This window comes from Lathyrus oleraceus, chromosome 3, assembly GCF_024323335.1.
Source record: "Lathyrus oleraceus cultivar Zhongwan6 chromosome 3, CAAS_Psat_ZW6_1.0, whole genome shotgun sequence".
NCBI classification, from domain to species: domain Eukaryota; kingdom Viridiplantae; phylum Streptophyta; class Magnoliopsida; order Fabales; family Fabaceae; genus Lathyrus; species Lathyrus oleraceus.
This window is the reverse complement of record NC_066581.1, coordinates 231,680,860-231,695,314: the sequence shown is the minus strand read 5'-3', so window position 1 is coordinate 231,695,314 and position 14,455 is coordinate 231,680,860.

Genomic DNA, 14,455 nt, shown 5'->3' with positions numbered 1-14,455 from the left:
TTAGTGTGGAATTTTGCTCTTTTTGAATCTTTCTACTTTTGAGGTGTTTATCTTATTGAGTAGGTGTTTAGGATTAAAGGTGATATTTTTATAAGTTGACATTTGGTATTGTGATTCATTTGAAAACTCATAACGATTTTTTTGAAGTATGTCTATTAATGTGGATAATATGGAAGAAAATGACATTTTGCTTGCTTGAAAATGATATTTTGGTATGTTTGTGGCATATTATTGTCGTTTTTCTATATGCCTCGAGAATCATATTATCTATTTGAGCCAATAGCAATTTGAAAGTCTTTTACCTAGTTTTGAATGTGAAAGTACTTTTGTTGTCTTCTTAAAGAATTTTGTTTATGATGTTGGTGATTTCTTTTTGTTGAGATTTATCGTATCTTTCTCATTGTGGTGTGGTGGCTACTAGTATGTTTTTTCTCTTTTGGTAGTTGAATGACTTTTTATTATTCTTTAAACATAAACTCAAAACTACTATATCTATCGTTAAAAATATAAAAAACATGTATGTTGTTTCATCTTAATCTCACATCGACGTCGTCATTATATCATCAAATTATTTTGTAATAAACAATTAGGTATAAGTAATAATGATATTTAATTTTTTTTTTGATAATATAAATTACAGAGTAATATAAAATATTTTTTTACTAAAATAAAATTAAAATAGGAACAAGATGGAAACAAGTATCGCAACGAGATTAGAAACATAACATAACCCAAAAATTCACAAATCTTCACCTTCTGGTCGTCAATCATTTCCCGAATCTTACCATAGTTTCTTTTTTGTTCCCTTACAGACTATTTGGATGTGGTTATTTGTCGCCATTGTCAATGTTACAATCTCAATTAACTTTGAACATCTATTCTTGCAGATTTGTAAAATCACTTAATCTTGCAGATTTTCCTTGAATCTTAAAATCATCATTTATTTTAAACTCACGATTATCCATTCATCCTTCTGAATACTACAAATATCTTAATTGGAATTTGCAAGTTTATCATTATAGTAAAAGTTGAACCAATATACTTATTACTTGTAACCACAACAGAAAAATTTAATGTATTTTTCTCTCTTAGGATTTTGTTGTTGCTGCTACAATTGTATCTACTCTATTTCATCTTTTTTTAGTACAACGAAGTTTATTGTTGATAAAATTGTTTATATTTTTTTCCTTTGCATAATTAGTTATAATGAAGAAGACATTATTGTTGTAAAGTTACAATTGAGTTTTGGATGTTCGAGATTGTCATGCTTCTATGTTAATGGTGAAAATAACATAGTTATTAACAATATAAATACAAAGAGGCATGAAGACAAAAAGATCATTATGCAAAACTAAAGTCATCTCATTGTTTTTTTTTTGGGTAAGATGGGTATGGAAGACCCTAATGCGGATTTTGAACATATTTCATTGATTTTTAAGGACCAATTGATTTTTTTTAAAGTTGTTTTAGAACATAATGGACAAGGCAATATAGTTCAATTGTAAAATGGTTAAGAACAAAGTAACTCAATGAGTATATGCATTGTAAGTGTTATAACAATGATTGATTGTATAAAATAGAAAGTGACTTGTATGATGCTAAAATATTTTCTATGTAATACAAGTTATTATTCTCTTAATAAAAAACGGTGTTGTTAATTTATAAAAGATAATTTAACAACATGAGTTATTGGTTTGCCAAATGGAACCAGGTTATCAAGGCTAAAATAATGCAAGATAGTAGCATGATAACAATTAACACTTGATTCAAACTAATTGTGAAAAACTTGTTGAAACTTTTAGCCACTTAATAATACCTGGTCAACATGGCATAACAATTAACAAGTATTGATAATTCATTTCACTTAACAATTAACAAACATCGACAGCATTACCTGTGTCATTATATTACATCTCTTGAGAATGCAGGATTTTCGGACCAATATAAAAAGCATCCAAACATAATTAGGGGATGATCACACTTTTCTAGAGATAGAAAACATAGCAAGAATAGGGGATGATCATTTACTGTTTTCACATTCGTTTACTTTTCCCAACCAAATATCTTATAGTCATCACTTAAAATCATATTAACTGTTGAACAACGGTAATATCACACTAGTCTATATGGATATGTTAACAAAATACCTACCTTTGATTTTACACATCAACAATCAACTCCTCTTCAGACATGTCTTCATTATTAGAGTCTCCTTCAGACTCATACTAGTCTATGAAAGCCATTACTTTGTTAGTTGTTTCACTTTCACTATCATCGTTAGAATCACACCAAGTGATTGACAATCCATTTTTCTGTTTCTTTATAAAGGTGAGACATTCAGCTTTGATGTGGCCAGATTCTTCACATTCATAACATTGAACTTGTTTGCCTCTATTGAGGGGATTGGTGTATGGCATCTTATCTGAGACATTTGTCATCCATTGCTTATCCAACCTTCTAAAGGATTTGTTGAACTTTCTTCTAATAAGTGTTATTTATAGCATCTGATAGCCTTTCACCTCGATTTTCACCCTCTTCAGAGTTGGATACGAATGTTATACCTTTGTTATTCTTTTCAAATTTATCACTTATAACAGTCTCAAAGGTTTGCAAAGAACCAATGAGTTCATCAACTTTCATGCTACTCAAGTCTTAGACTTCTTAAATAAATGTAACCTTCATGTCGAACTTCCTAGATAGAGATATTAATATTTTTCTGACTAGTTTTTCTTCAGACATCTTCTCTCTAAGGCAGATGAAGTGTTGCCAATGTCACAAAGTTTGATGTTAAAACCATATATGGATTCATCTTCCATCATTCTCAGATTTTCAAAGTTAGTTGTGAGGAGTTGCAGCCTTGATATACACACTTTGGATGTGCCTTCATGAGCAATCTTGAGAATATGTTGATAAGTCTCAACATGTTCTTGTCAACACCATTGAATATGGCATTCAAGGCTTTGTCATTTGAAAGAGTTTCATTATCTTCGTCTTTTGACCAATAAACTTCATGCTTTAAGCTTGTTGTACCATATTGAGAAGTAACCATAGGGTGTTTCCAACCTTTAATCACATTTTTCTAAGTTTTGATGTCTATATATTTAAGAAAGGCAACCATCTTATTTTTCCAATAATCGTAATTAGTGTCATCCAAAACATGTGGTCTATTGATAGACCTTTTATCCTTTGTGTTGTCCACATGAACAAAATATATATTCCTTGAAGCTCACCCAAACATAATAGGGCGCCTGCTCTGATGCCAATTGAAATTATGTTTCTCAAAGGACAAATGTTGGACCAGATGTTTGGGACAACTTGACAAACTTGTTAAACCAAACTAAACACACTATGGTAACAATGATGAATCAAAGTAAAAACAGCAAAAAACACAATGGTTTGTTAACCCAATTCAGTGCAAACAACACCCACAACTAAGGGGCACTCTACCCAATAAAGGAAATACACTCTAAATAGAATTAGTACAAACAATCTCAGATGAACAAACCCATTGCTCAATTCATGTCTTCTTAATTTTACCCTTAGTGTATTTCTATTTAGGACTCCCCATAAATATGAGAATCGCTTATCACTTTCTCTCAATCATTAACCTTAACGATCAACAACAATAATCACAATGATCAATGTTGAATTTATAACTTAACTAAATAGACCAACTATTATACCTTGAGATATGAATGAAGTAATAACATGGTGTGCAAGAAACACAAATTAAAAGACTCAAACAAACACTAGCACAAAGATGTTCAATCCTAGCGCACACCCTCAATGATGAGGTGAGAGTATACTTAAATAACAACGCAATTATGGGTATTTTCTCCTTTGGATATTGTCATTGATCTCGTCCAAAATAATAACAAATCTAATTGGATTTGATTTATTCCATAAAAATCTCAAACAAAAAATATGATTTGTTTTTAATTCAAATTTAAATTTCCATTTAAATTGATTTGATCTTCAAACAATTGTCAAACGAATTACACCACACATTGCTAAAAGATAGCAACAAATCTTATTGTACAAAGCTGCATAATAACACGCCAAAACAGCAAGGGCCACATGCTTGGACATTTGTTCCCATACGTGGCCTTTCTTCACAAAAATAGCTTGAACATAACATGTTGTTTTACATAATGCAGTCAATCCAAAAGGAAACAACACTTGCAATATTCTGTTAATGTATAAATCTCGGTATCCTTAAGTTCTATTAGGTTCTTAATAATTAATGCACCATCCTTCATAATTTATCTTTAACTTCTTTGAAAATCTCCGTTGTATAAGTTTTAGCGACATCACTCTCAATCAAACTCGGGCAAGTTGTCAACACAGGTTTTGAAAACTTTGATTTAAAATCAACAACCAGTTCATTATTTATGTACTCTCTCAGAGCCTGCTCAAAAGTATGCAGAAATTCAAATTTGCAACCTTTGTTCCTGACATAAATCTTAATTATTGCATTAACATATTCACATTGAGACATAGGTCTTATACGTCAAAAAAATTTATCACATAGATATGCAGTTGCCCATAGTGACTTCTTCTCATACGTTTTGGCAACCCAAGGATTTCTTTCAAGTTCATTTTCTTTAATTAGATATGACTTAAACTCTTCAAACTGATCATTTGTAAAATCTGAGTACATGGATTTGTTAAAACCTTCCCAAAATCCCGACTTCTTTACATTTTCACATGCATTCTTATTCAAATGTTAAGCACATAATCGATGGGTCGCATCGGGAAAAATCTATTTTATAGGCTTCATCGTAGCCCTATATTCATATGTTACCACTGCTTTTAGATATTTATCTTCCATGCATTCTAAAAAACACCTTAACAACCACTTATATGTCCATGTCATTTCGTTTGATACCAATGCAACACCAAAAATAATTGTCTACGAGTGGTGGTTACACCCTAAAAATATAACCAACATGTAGTTATATTTGTTCTTCTTGTGAATTGTGTCAAATGCAACCACATCACCAAAACAAAAATAGTCAGATATACTACTCCCATCAACCCAAAAAAGAGACTTCATTCGTCCATCAATGTTAACAACATAACATATTCAGTGGCATGGAATCAGTAGATGACTTTACATTTGGATAATTTAAAGAAGCGATAACATCACCATCTTTAATAATAACACATTTTTTTTATTAAAATAATTGTATAGATCTTTACTTGTAAACGCAACACCATCATATTCACCCTTATGAGCAACCATATACTGCATTATATGGCAAGTTATAATTCCACGTGATTGAAGACAATCAATCCGAGCTCTATATGCTTCAGAATTTTGATGATAAAGGAGTTGTAAGTGCACGAACCTAGATGGGGTTAATTCATGGTTATGAGCCTCTTCAAAAACCGACACTACATATTTATCCTTTTTGGCTTTGTAGTGCACACGAAGCCTTATTGCACATTTAATACGAGTCAAACGTATGTGATCTCTTTTTCTATTTATCCTACATAAGTATTTCTTCTCTCTTAAACTATATTTATTGCATACAAACTGCCTCATTACTGTTATCTTACCACCTTCATGCTCTATTCTCATAACATCATTTTTCCTTAGGGGAAAACCTTTATATTTACCATACCGATAATAAAATTCATAAGCTTCATTAACAATACCAAATTCCATGACACAAATTTCATCAGAAGTAATGAAATTAATACTCATCAATCTACCACCTACAACTACTTAACTATTGATCATTCCGCTCAAACCAATTTCTCATCATCGCCATTATCAACATCATCTTCATCATTTGAACTTTGATGTCCACTAGGTACAACATCATTGACATTTTCATCACCATTATATTTGGCATCATATGAATTAATGTAATAAACATTGTTCAAATTAACACCAACAAAATCGTCGTACTTGTCCATATGGAATTGGCCAATATATAACACAACATAAGAAAACAACAATCATAAAAGATAATTCCCAAATTGAAATCAAATTTTAACTAACATATTGAATAACTAACAAATTGAAAATCAAAACTCTTAAATTTTAAATCCAAATTAAAATAATGACATCAATCATAACCCTTAAATTTTAAATCCAAATACAGATAAAGACATCAATCATAACCTAATTCCTAAATTGAAATAAAATTTATCTAACTTAACGAAAATGTAATATATTAAAAATCAGAACCATTAAATTTAAAATCAAATTATAAATAACAACATCAATCTTCGGAAAATCTAAATTTCCAAATTGAAATCATTAAATTTTAAATCCAAATAGCTTGACAAATATGTTATCAATACGAAAACCAACTAACTGTGTGAGGATTGATTGTATGAGTGAATATTAATGGTTCTCTCGATTGTACATTGTTGGAAAGAAAACCCAATTTACAATGGTGAAAGAAGAAGATAAAATATGTGTTACTTAGTGATCATTTTATACTTCAAAATGTACAGACTAATAGTTCATTTTACTAACAATCACCGCATTTTTAGTTGCAAGTGACATTTTTTGCATACCCTTAGCTTCCGGATAATTGGAAGAATCAATGTCTAGAAATAATTGACAGTGTAGCGCGGTGACAACGGCAAACAGCGGCATCCAAATAGCCTGTGACGGCGGCAATAGCAGCAAAGAAACGAAAGTCGGAGCCGGAAAAGGATGGACGACCGGAGGTGGTAAGGTGACTGTAAAACCAATATCAAGATTTGTGAGTTTTTGGGTTCTGCTAAGTTTTTCAACTTTGTGCAATCTTGATTTCCATTGTTTCTATTTTGATTTTATTTCTGTAAAATAAAACACGTGGAAGCATCATGAGAGTTTGAGAGATCATACGGTGGAAAGCCACCGAAAGTCACTCTAACATTCCGCGCGTACCTTAGAGAATCCGTATCCCCCAACACCACCGTCGACGCTTTATAGTGGCCGTGCACCGCCACCTTCCGCTTTCCTTAACCGCACCACCATCTCACAATTCCTCACTCGGTTTCGTTGGTCACGACAACACCATCTTCCACCACATCAAAAGATAACCGCCGTTTCAGCTTTCATCTCCTCCAACCCAACAATGAAATGAATCCATTATCAACCTTCAGATACAGAATCTTTCAATCAACCACAACTTCATTCTCACCCTTTTTTCTCTTCAACCAAAAACGATGGAAAAAACCCGTTATTTCAGCCCAAACCCGTTTGGAGGACCGAGTAAGAGACCCACATTTCGACAAATTAACAACCCATTTCAAAAAACTCAACATTGTCCTCAAAATCCACAGCCTCATGACAAATCGAAAACGCGGTTCTTTTGTTTCGCTTCAGCTTATGTCCCGCTGGAGAAACATCCTCGGACTCAATGTCACTGTCACTTCCTTTCTTCAAAAATACCCTCATGTTTTTGATTTGTTTCTTCACCCTTTTAGGAGGAACATGTGTTGCAGAATCACGAGGAAGATGAAGGAGTTGATGTTGCTGGAAGAGGTTGTTGCAAAAAGGTACGAGCTTGATATTGTGATGAGGGTGAAGAAGTTGCTTATGATGTCATTGAATGGTACTCTTCATGTGCATGCTTTGAGGTTGATCAGAAGAGAGTTGGGCCTTCCTTGTGATTTCAGAGACTCCATTCTTGGGAAATATAGTGATGAATTTAGGTTGGTTGATTTGGAGATTGTGGCATTGGTTGGTTGGGATGGTGAATTGGGAATGGCTCATGTTGAGAAATGGAGGGAGAGAGAGTATAGAGAAAAATGGTTGAGTGAGTTTGAGACTAAGTTTGCTTTTCCTATAAATTTTCCAACTGGGTTTAAGATTGAAAGAGGGTTTAGGGAAAAGTTGAAGACTTGGCAAAGGCTTTCTTATACAAAGCCTTATGAGAGAAAAGATGTAAAATGCGGCGGAGCACAACGCTATGAGAAGAGGGCTGTTGCTGTTCTTCATGAGCTGTTGAGCTTAACTGTGGAGAAAATGGTTGAGGTTGATCAATTGGCTCATTTTCGAAGGGATTTTGCAATCGAAGTTAATATGCGTGAGGTACTGCTTAGACATCCGGGGATATTTTACATATCAACAAAGGGAAACGCGCAAACTGTTTTTCTTAGGGAGGCTTATGAGAAAGGAGGGTTGGTTGAGCCTAATCCGGTGTATGCAGTTCGTAGGAACATGTTGGAGCTTGTGTTATTAGGGCGCAGGAAAACCAAACAATTATTAGCTTTTGATGAATTTAAAGAGAACAATACTGTTGTCTGTAAAGTAGATGAAGGTAAAAGAGAAGGAGATTGGGCGATTCAATTCTTGGAGGGTTATGAGAAGAATTGATCCTCGTAATTTTGTGAAGGTAGCAGAAACAACATATTTGGAGAGTTTGCTAAGTAGTGTTTTGCTCGTGAACATAACAAGTACTATCTCTTCAGCTAGCTCTCATCAATAGAAAACGCCTGATTAGGAGAAATAAACCACGTATGAAATGAATACAAGTAGGTAGTTTCATTTTCAGCAAATTAAAAAATTTGCAGTTGGATTTGGATTTGACTGTGTTATGATTTCAAATAATCCCCATGCACCAAATAGATACTATACATGAACTCTTGTTAATGTCCATATGAAACGGCTCCAAAGTCCATATAGGACGATAGACCTTCATTCATGAGAACATGAGTTTCCAATACAACCCAAACCTGTCATTAGGCCAAACGAGATTTCTGTAGTTGATTCAAATGTTTAATATGTTTACTAAACTGCCATTAATAAAATTCAGCAAAAGTTTTCACTATTGCATTGTAAATATGTAAATATTCTTCATCTTACCTGTAGTATGCTTAGTAGGTCAGTGATATTATTTTTGATAGAAGGCAAACACACCTGTGTCAAATCTCTTTATTAGGGATTGGATAATACTTTGATGCTTCCAATGCATAATCACTTTCATATGACAAAACCAGAGCAATATTTTAGAAAACAACAACCCTATTCTTGATTGAAACCGGTGTTTCTTAATGTAAATTTGGCTGTTATCTGATACATTAGTTGTGTACTATTAGGTGTCTGCAGTGTGTAGGTCTGTGCACAATTTCCGGTTGGATATTTGCTATCTTTCATTTCATAATCCTTTTGGTATCTGGTTGTTGTCTGCTCCAAAATCGCAAATTCCAATCGCATTGCAGATCGCACAGAGAATCCCAACCCATGAACTGACCCCAGTCCGCATGATGATTTCCTTATACGATTTTGGCTGGTTCACTCTGTTTATCCCAAATCACTCGTAATTTCTCCCCCAATCTTCTTTGCCCGACATCTCTCCTCTTTCTTTCTCATTTCTCAGTGTCTCTCCCAAATAGCACAAAGCTGTTGAAGATGAAATCAAGTGATTCCTGCTGCATATTCGTCTTTTGTAGGTACCACCTCTCTTGCTTATTTTGTCTTTCTTTTCAAGGATTACATGTCACCTTGTTTTTTTTTGGTGTTCCTTTCATTCTAAAGGCAATGCTTCAAACTGAAAGTGTCTTTAGACTTAAAACATTGAGTTAAATTTTGGTGCTATTTTTACATGCTAATTTTGAATGCAAATTTTGGAACCTACTTGAACAGCTGAAAGCTCCTGAAATAATTATTTATTTTATGTATAGGGTTTTTGCAATTGTGAATGGACTTTTTTTATGCCTTACATGCATAATTAGTAGAACTGCATTATTATTAGCTCTTTATTGGCTTTGTGCATTATGTGTACTGTTGTATTGTTTTTCACGATCTTAATTGGTGGAAGATTCTGGAACCATGGAGAGTATGGAGAATTAATCCCAAATAAGCCATTGGTAGGATATACGTGACACTTGCTTATCAAATAGGCCACATATTCTGTGTTAGTCTTTAGTTTGTGCTCGAATAATTATTGGCATCAACTCCACATTTTCTCTGCTAAATCTATGTTGTTTTATAGATTGACGAGCACGCGCAAAGGGAGATTTTATGAATCACAGATCCTTGGAGCATCCCATTTTCGTTTGATTTTAAAGAGGTAAATATTTTTGGCCTCAATCAAATGAGTATAAACTCAGATTTTATTATGCCTTCTGTTTCATGTGAGAATGTATTGTGTCTGGTGCTATTTTCTTTGAACTCGTCTTTGCTCTGTCTTTATCAAACTGAAAATCAGAAACGGAAACGGAATCATCTGTTGTTCTCGTGATCTTCAGACCCAACTCAACCCCCTTATGGCAGTTGATCCTTAATATTTCTTGACAATAATGAAAGCATATTAAAAGTAAAGGTGTTTCAGTTGTGTTTCTCTGAACAAACAGTAGTTGAAAACCCGTGCATCCGCATGGAAAAGCTCATTGATATTTTAGATCATTCGATAAATATTTACTTAAACAAAAATGTATTATATAATTTTAAGTCTAACATATAGTTCAATGTTGCATCGAATCTAGATTCGATTGACATGTATAATACAATGATAACCATGAATTGAAGTCTCGGTGTCTTTGATCTAGTCAGGTTTAACAATACTACGGAAAATAATGGTTGGGATTGTGCTCACTCTGCTTCCAGTTGTTAAACTCATATCATACTAAGGTTTTATTGGCATTAGCACCGTCAGAGCTTGATATTTAGATAGCAAAGTGCTATAGAATTGATGCATGTTAATCAATTAGTAAATGTTAAATAGATGGAAAATATTGTCCAGGTAGTTCTTGAATTGACTAAGAAAGATGATTGGCGTGTATTGCTATAAATTTAGGTATGGTTATGTGCAAAAAAAACATACATTGATTCAAAGGTTAATTTAATGGTGCAAAAAGGACGTGTAGGTTTTTTCTTCTAACTTTTGTATACATGAAAGACATTAACTCTAAATAATGTAGTCAATGTGCTTGACTATATTGTCTTCAATCTTGTTACCTCTGTGCAGCCACTCTTGCCACTTTTGGCTGGGAATGAGAATCTTGCAAATACTCTCAAGACAATAACTATAGTCGAAACATATCATTCTTATATTAACACAGAAACACATCAATGTCAAACATCATGAATCGTGCAATATAAATGCAAAACTTACACCAACTATTGGGTGAGTCGGCTTTATGCGTAGCGCTGGTGAGGTTAATATAATTCCTTCCGCCATCACATCACTTCAATTTGAGGTTATGATGCTGCCTACATACAAAAAGCAGAAATTTAAATTCAAAATCCAACAAAGAAATTTCATAATAGAGGTATCTAAGATTTCAGTCTTACTTACAACATCACAACACCTCCAGGGGAGTGACCAAAGAGAAAGCACAGTATCCTTGGATTCTCTGATTTAATATTTTTCAAGAAAGCTCCCTGTTTCTATTATCACTATCAGTATGCAAAGTACACAGTCAAAACACGAAATGGCATTTGAAAACACAATTTATAAAAATAAGGGAAATACTCATCCCACCCTATACTCACACCTCTTTAAGAGGTAAATATGTCTGGCCTAAATCAAATGAGTATAAATTCACAGACTTTAGCGTCATTATGCCTTCTGTTTCATGTGAGAATGTACTGTATCCGTGGTGCTATTTTCTTTGAACTTGTGTTTGCTCTGTCTTTCAGCAAACTGAAAAATCAGAAATGGAAGTGGTGTCATCTATTGTTCTCGTGATCTTCAGACCCAACTCAACCCCCATATGACACTTGATCTTTAATATTTCCTGAAAACAATGAAAGTTATTAAAAGTATACGTGTTTCAATTTTGTGTTTCTTTGAACAGACATTGCGGTGAGCATTATTTTGGAGTTATCCTAATACAGTTTTGTAGTCCTGAGAACAAGTATGGTCCCACTAATGATAGAAACCAAAAAACTCAGATAACAATTGTGTACTATTGAGTGCAAGTGAATGAACTGAAACTCTTTTTAATGGTGGAAAATGCAGAAAAACAAAATGTGAGTTCTATGAACTTCTAAACCAGAGCTAGGCTCCTAAACCATATATAATTTTCCTCCTAGCTGATTGACTCTAATAAATTTTATGAATGAATCTCAACTTTGACTCTAATCAATTTTATGAATGAATCTCAATTTTTCTCCACTCTTATAACATAAAGTCTGCCAAGGCTATAATTAGATTGGTGGAATGTGATGAGATGAAATAAATTAAGTTATTTCATTGTTTAGATTTGTTGGAAAATATATTATTTCCGATTTTATTATTGTCTTTAATACTACCTTTATTTTTCTTTATTCTCAATTAAGGATAAAATAAATTGTAATTATTGTATCTTCACTATATAAACCAGCTAAGGCTGATGAATAAAAAATAACAGCTTTTACCAATTTTTTTTCTAATATGGTATCAAGAGCACTGGGTTAGGGGTTACCGTAAAAGTTTAAAATTTCCCTGTACGTATTTTTTGACCCAAGGTGGTCATAAACAGTGACAGTAATGACGGCAACAATGGAAACAGGAACAACATTGTTTTTGGTGACGGTTATTCCAACATAGGCGGTAATGATCGAGAGGGTTCCTCATACTCCCTCAAGGTCAATATCCCTAAAATGAATGGGAATAACTACAATGAATGGGCTCAAACCGTTCGATTGGTATTGGATAGCAAAGGAAAAATTGATTTCTTAACCGGAGCAGTAGCTGAACCGACAACAGGAGACCCTCGTTACAAACAATGGAAGTCGGAAAACTCCTTGATTATTGCGTGGCTGGTAAGCTCTATGGAAACTGGAATAGGTAAGCCCTACATGTTTTTACCTTCTGCAAAGGATGTTTGGGAAGCTGTTAAGGAAACATACTCTGATATTCAAAACTTCTCTCAAATTTTTGGTTTAAAATCAAAGTTATGGCATGTGAAACAAGGTGACAGGAGTGTAACTGCTTATTACAATAAACTGTTAACACTGTGGCAAGAGTTAGATCTCTGTTATGATGACAAGTGGAGGTGTACAGAAGACAGTGTTTTGTTTCTCAAGAGGCAAGAAAATGATCGTGTATTCATGTTTCTCGTTGGGCTCAATAAAGACCTTGATGAGGTAAGAGGTAGAATTTTAGGAAAAGTACCATTGCCAACTCTTCGTGAAATTTTTGCAGAAATAAGAAGGGAAGAGGCACGACAAGGAATTATGATGGGTAAGACACAACGAAATTCTGAATCTGAAGACTCAGCTCTGGCTACTAGGAACCTTGACGAGGGAAGAAGGTCAGACAAAGTTCCTTGGTGTGATCACTGCAAGCGCGAATGGCATACACGTGAAACTTGTTGGAAGCTCAAAGGCAAACCTCCTAACTGGAAGAAGAAAAGTGGTCGTGCATTTCAGGCTAGTAATTCTGATCAAGGGCAGCAATCTCTTCCGTCTCAGTTTCCATTCACTACGGAGCAACTAGACAGACTGTACAAACTCCTTGAGTCTCCAACCCCTTCTTGCTCTATAGCAACAAAAGGTAATTCTGCATTTCTTAGTGTCAGTCCCAGTCATACTTGGATAGTAGATTCAGGAGCCTCCGATCACATGACAGGTGAATCTACTTTGTTCTCTTCATATAGTCCATGTGCAGGTAATCAAAAAATAAAAATTGCAGATGGCTGTTTTTCAGCCATTGCAGGTAAAGGGTCAGTTGTGTTGTCTCAAATGTTAACTCTTAAAAATGTCCTTCATGTTCCAAATTTATCTTGTAATTTAATATCCGTGAGTAAATTAGCCCAAGATATAAATTGTCAAACTAATTTTTTCCGATCTCACTGTGTCTTTCAGGATTTGAACTCGGGGAAGATGATTGGCAGTGCTAAGGAGAGTGGAGGACTCTACTACCTTGAAATTGGATCTGCATCACAACTACCTTCAAAAACAATAAGTTCCTGCTTTGAGTCTTTTTCCGTTTTGAATAATAAAGATGACAACATTATGGTATGGCATTTAAGATTAGGTCATCCTAGTTTTCGTTACTTAAAACACTTGTTTCCTAAGATATTTCACAATAAAAATTTTTCTTCGTTTAAATGTGAAGCATGTGAATTTGCAAAGCATCATCGTTCCCAGTTTTCAATACAACCTTATAAACCATCAAAGCCTTTTTCTATTATACACAGTGATGTTTGGGGCCCTAACCGTACAAGTACACTCTCTCTCAAAAAATGGTTTATCACATTTATAGACGACCATACAAGAGTATGTTGGGTGTACTTGTTAAAGGGAAAATCAGATGTTTGTCAGGTTGTAAAGAATTTTGTTTTAATGGTGCAGAACCAATTTCAAACAAATATCCAAATCTTTAGAAGTGATAATGGCAAAGAATATTTTAACACTATCCTGGGTGATTTTTTTCTAAAAAATGGGATTGTTCATCAAAGTTCATGTCCTAATACTCCTCAACAAAATGGAGTGGCCGAAAGGAAAAATAGACATTTACTAGAGGTTGCTAGAGCTCTACTTTTTTCAAATAAAGTACCAAATTATTTGTGGGGC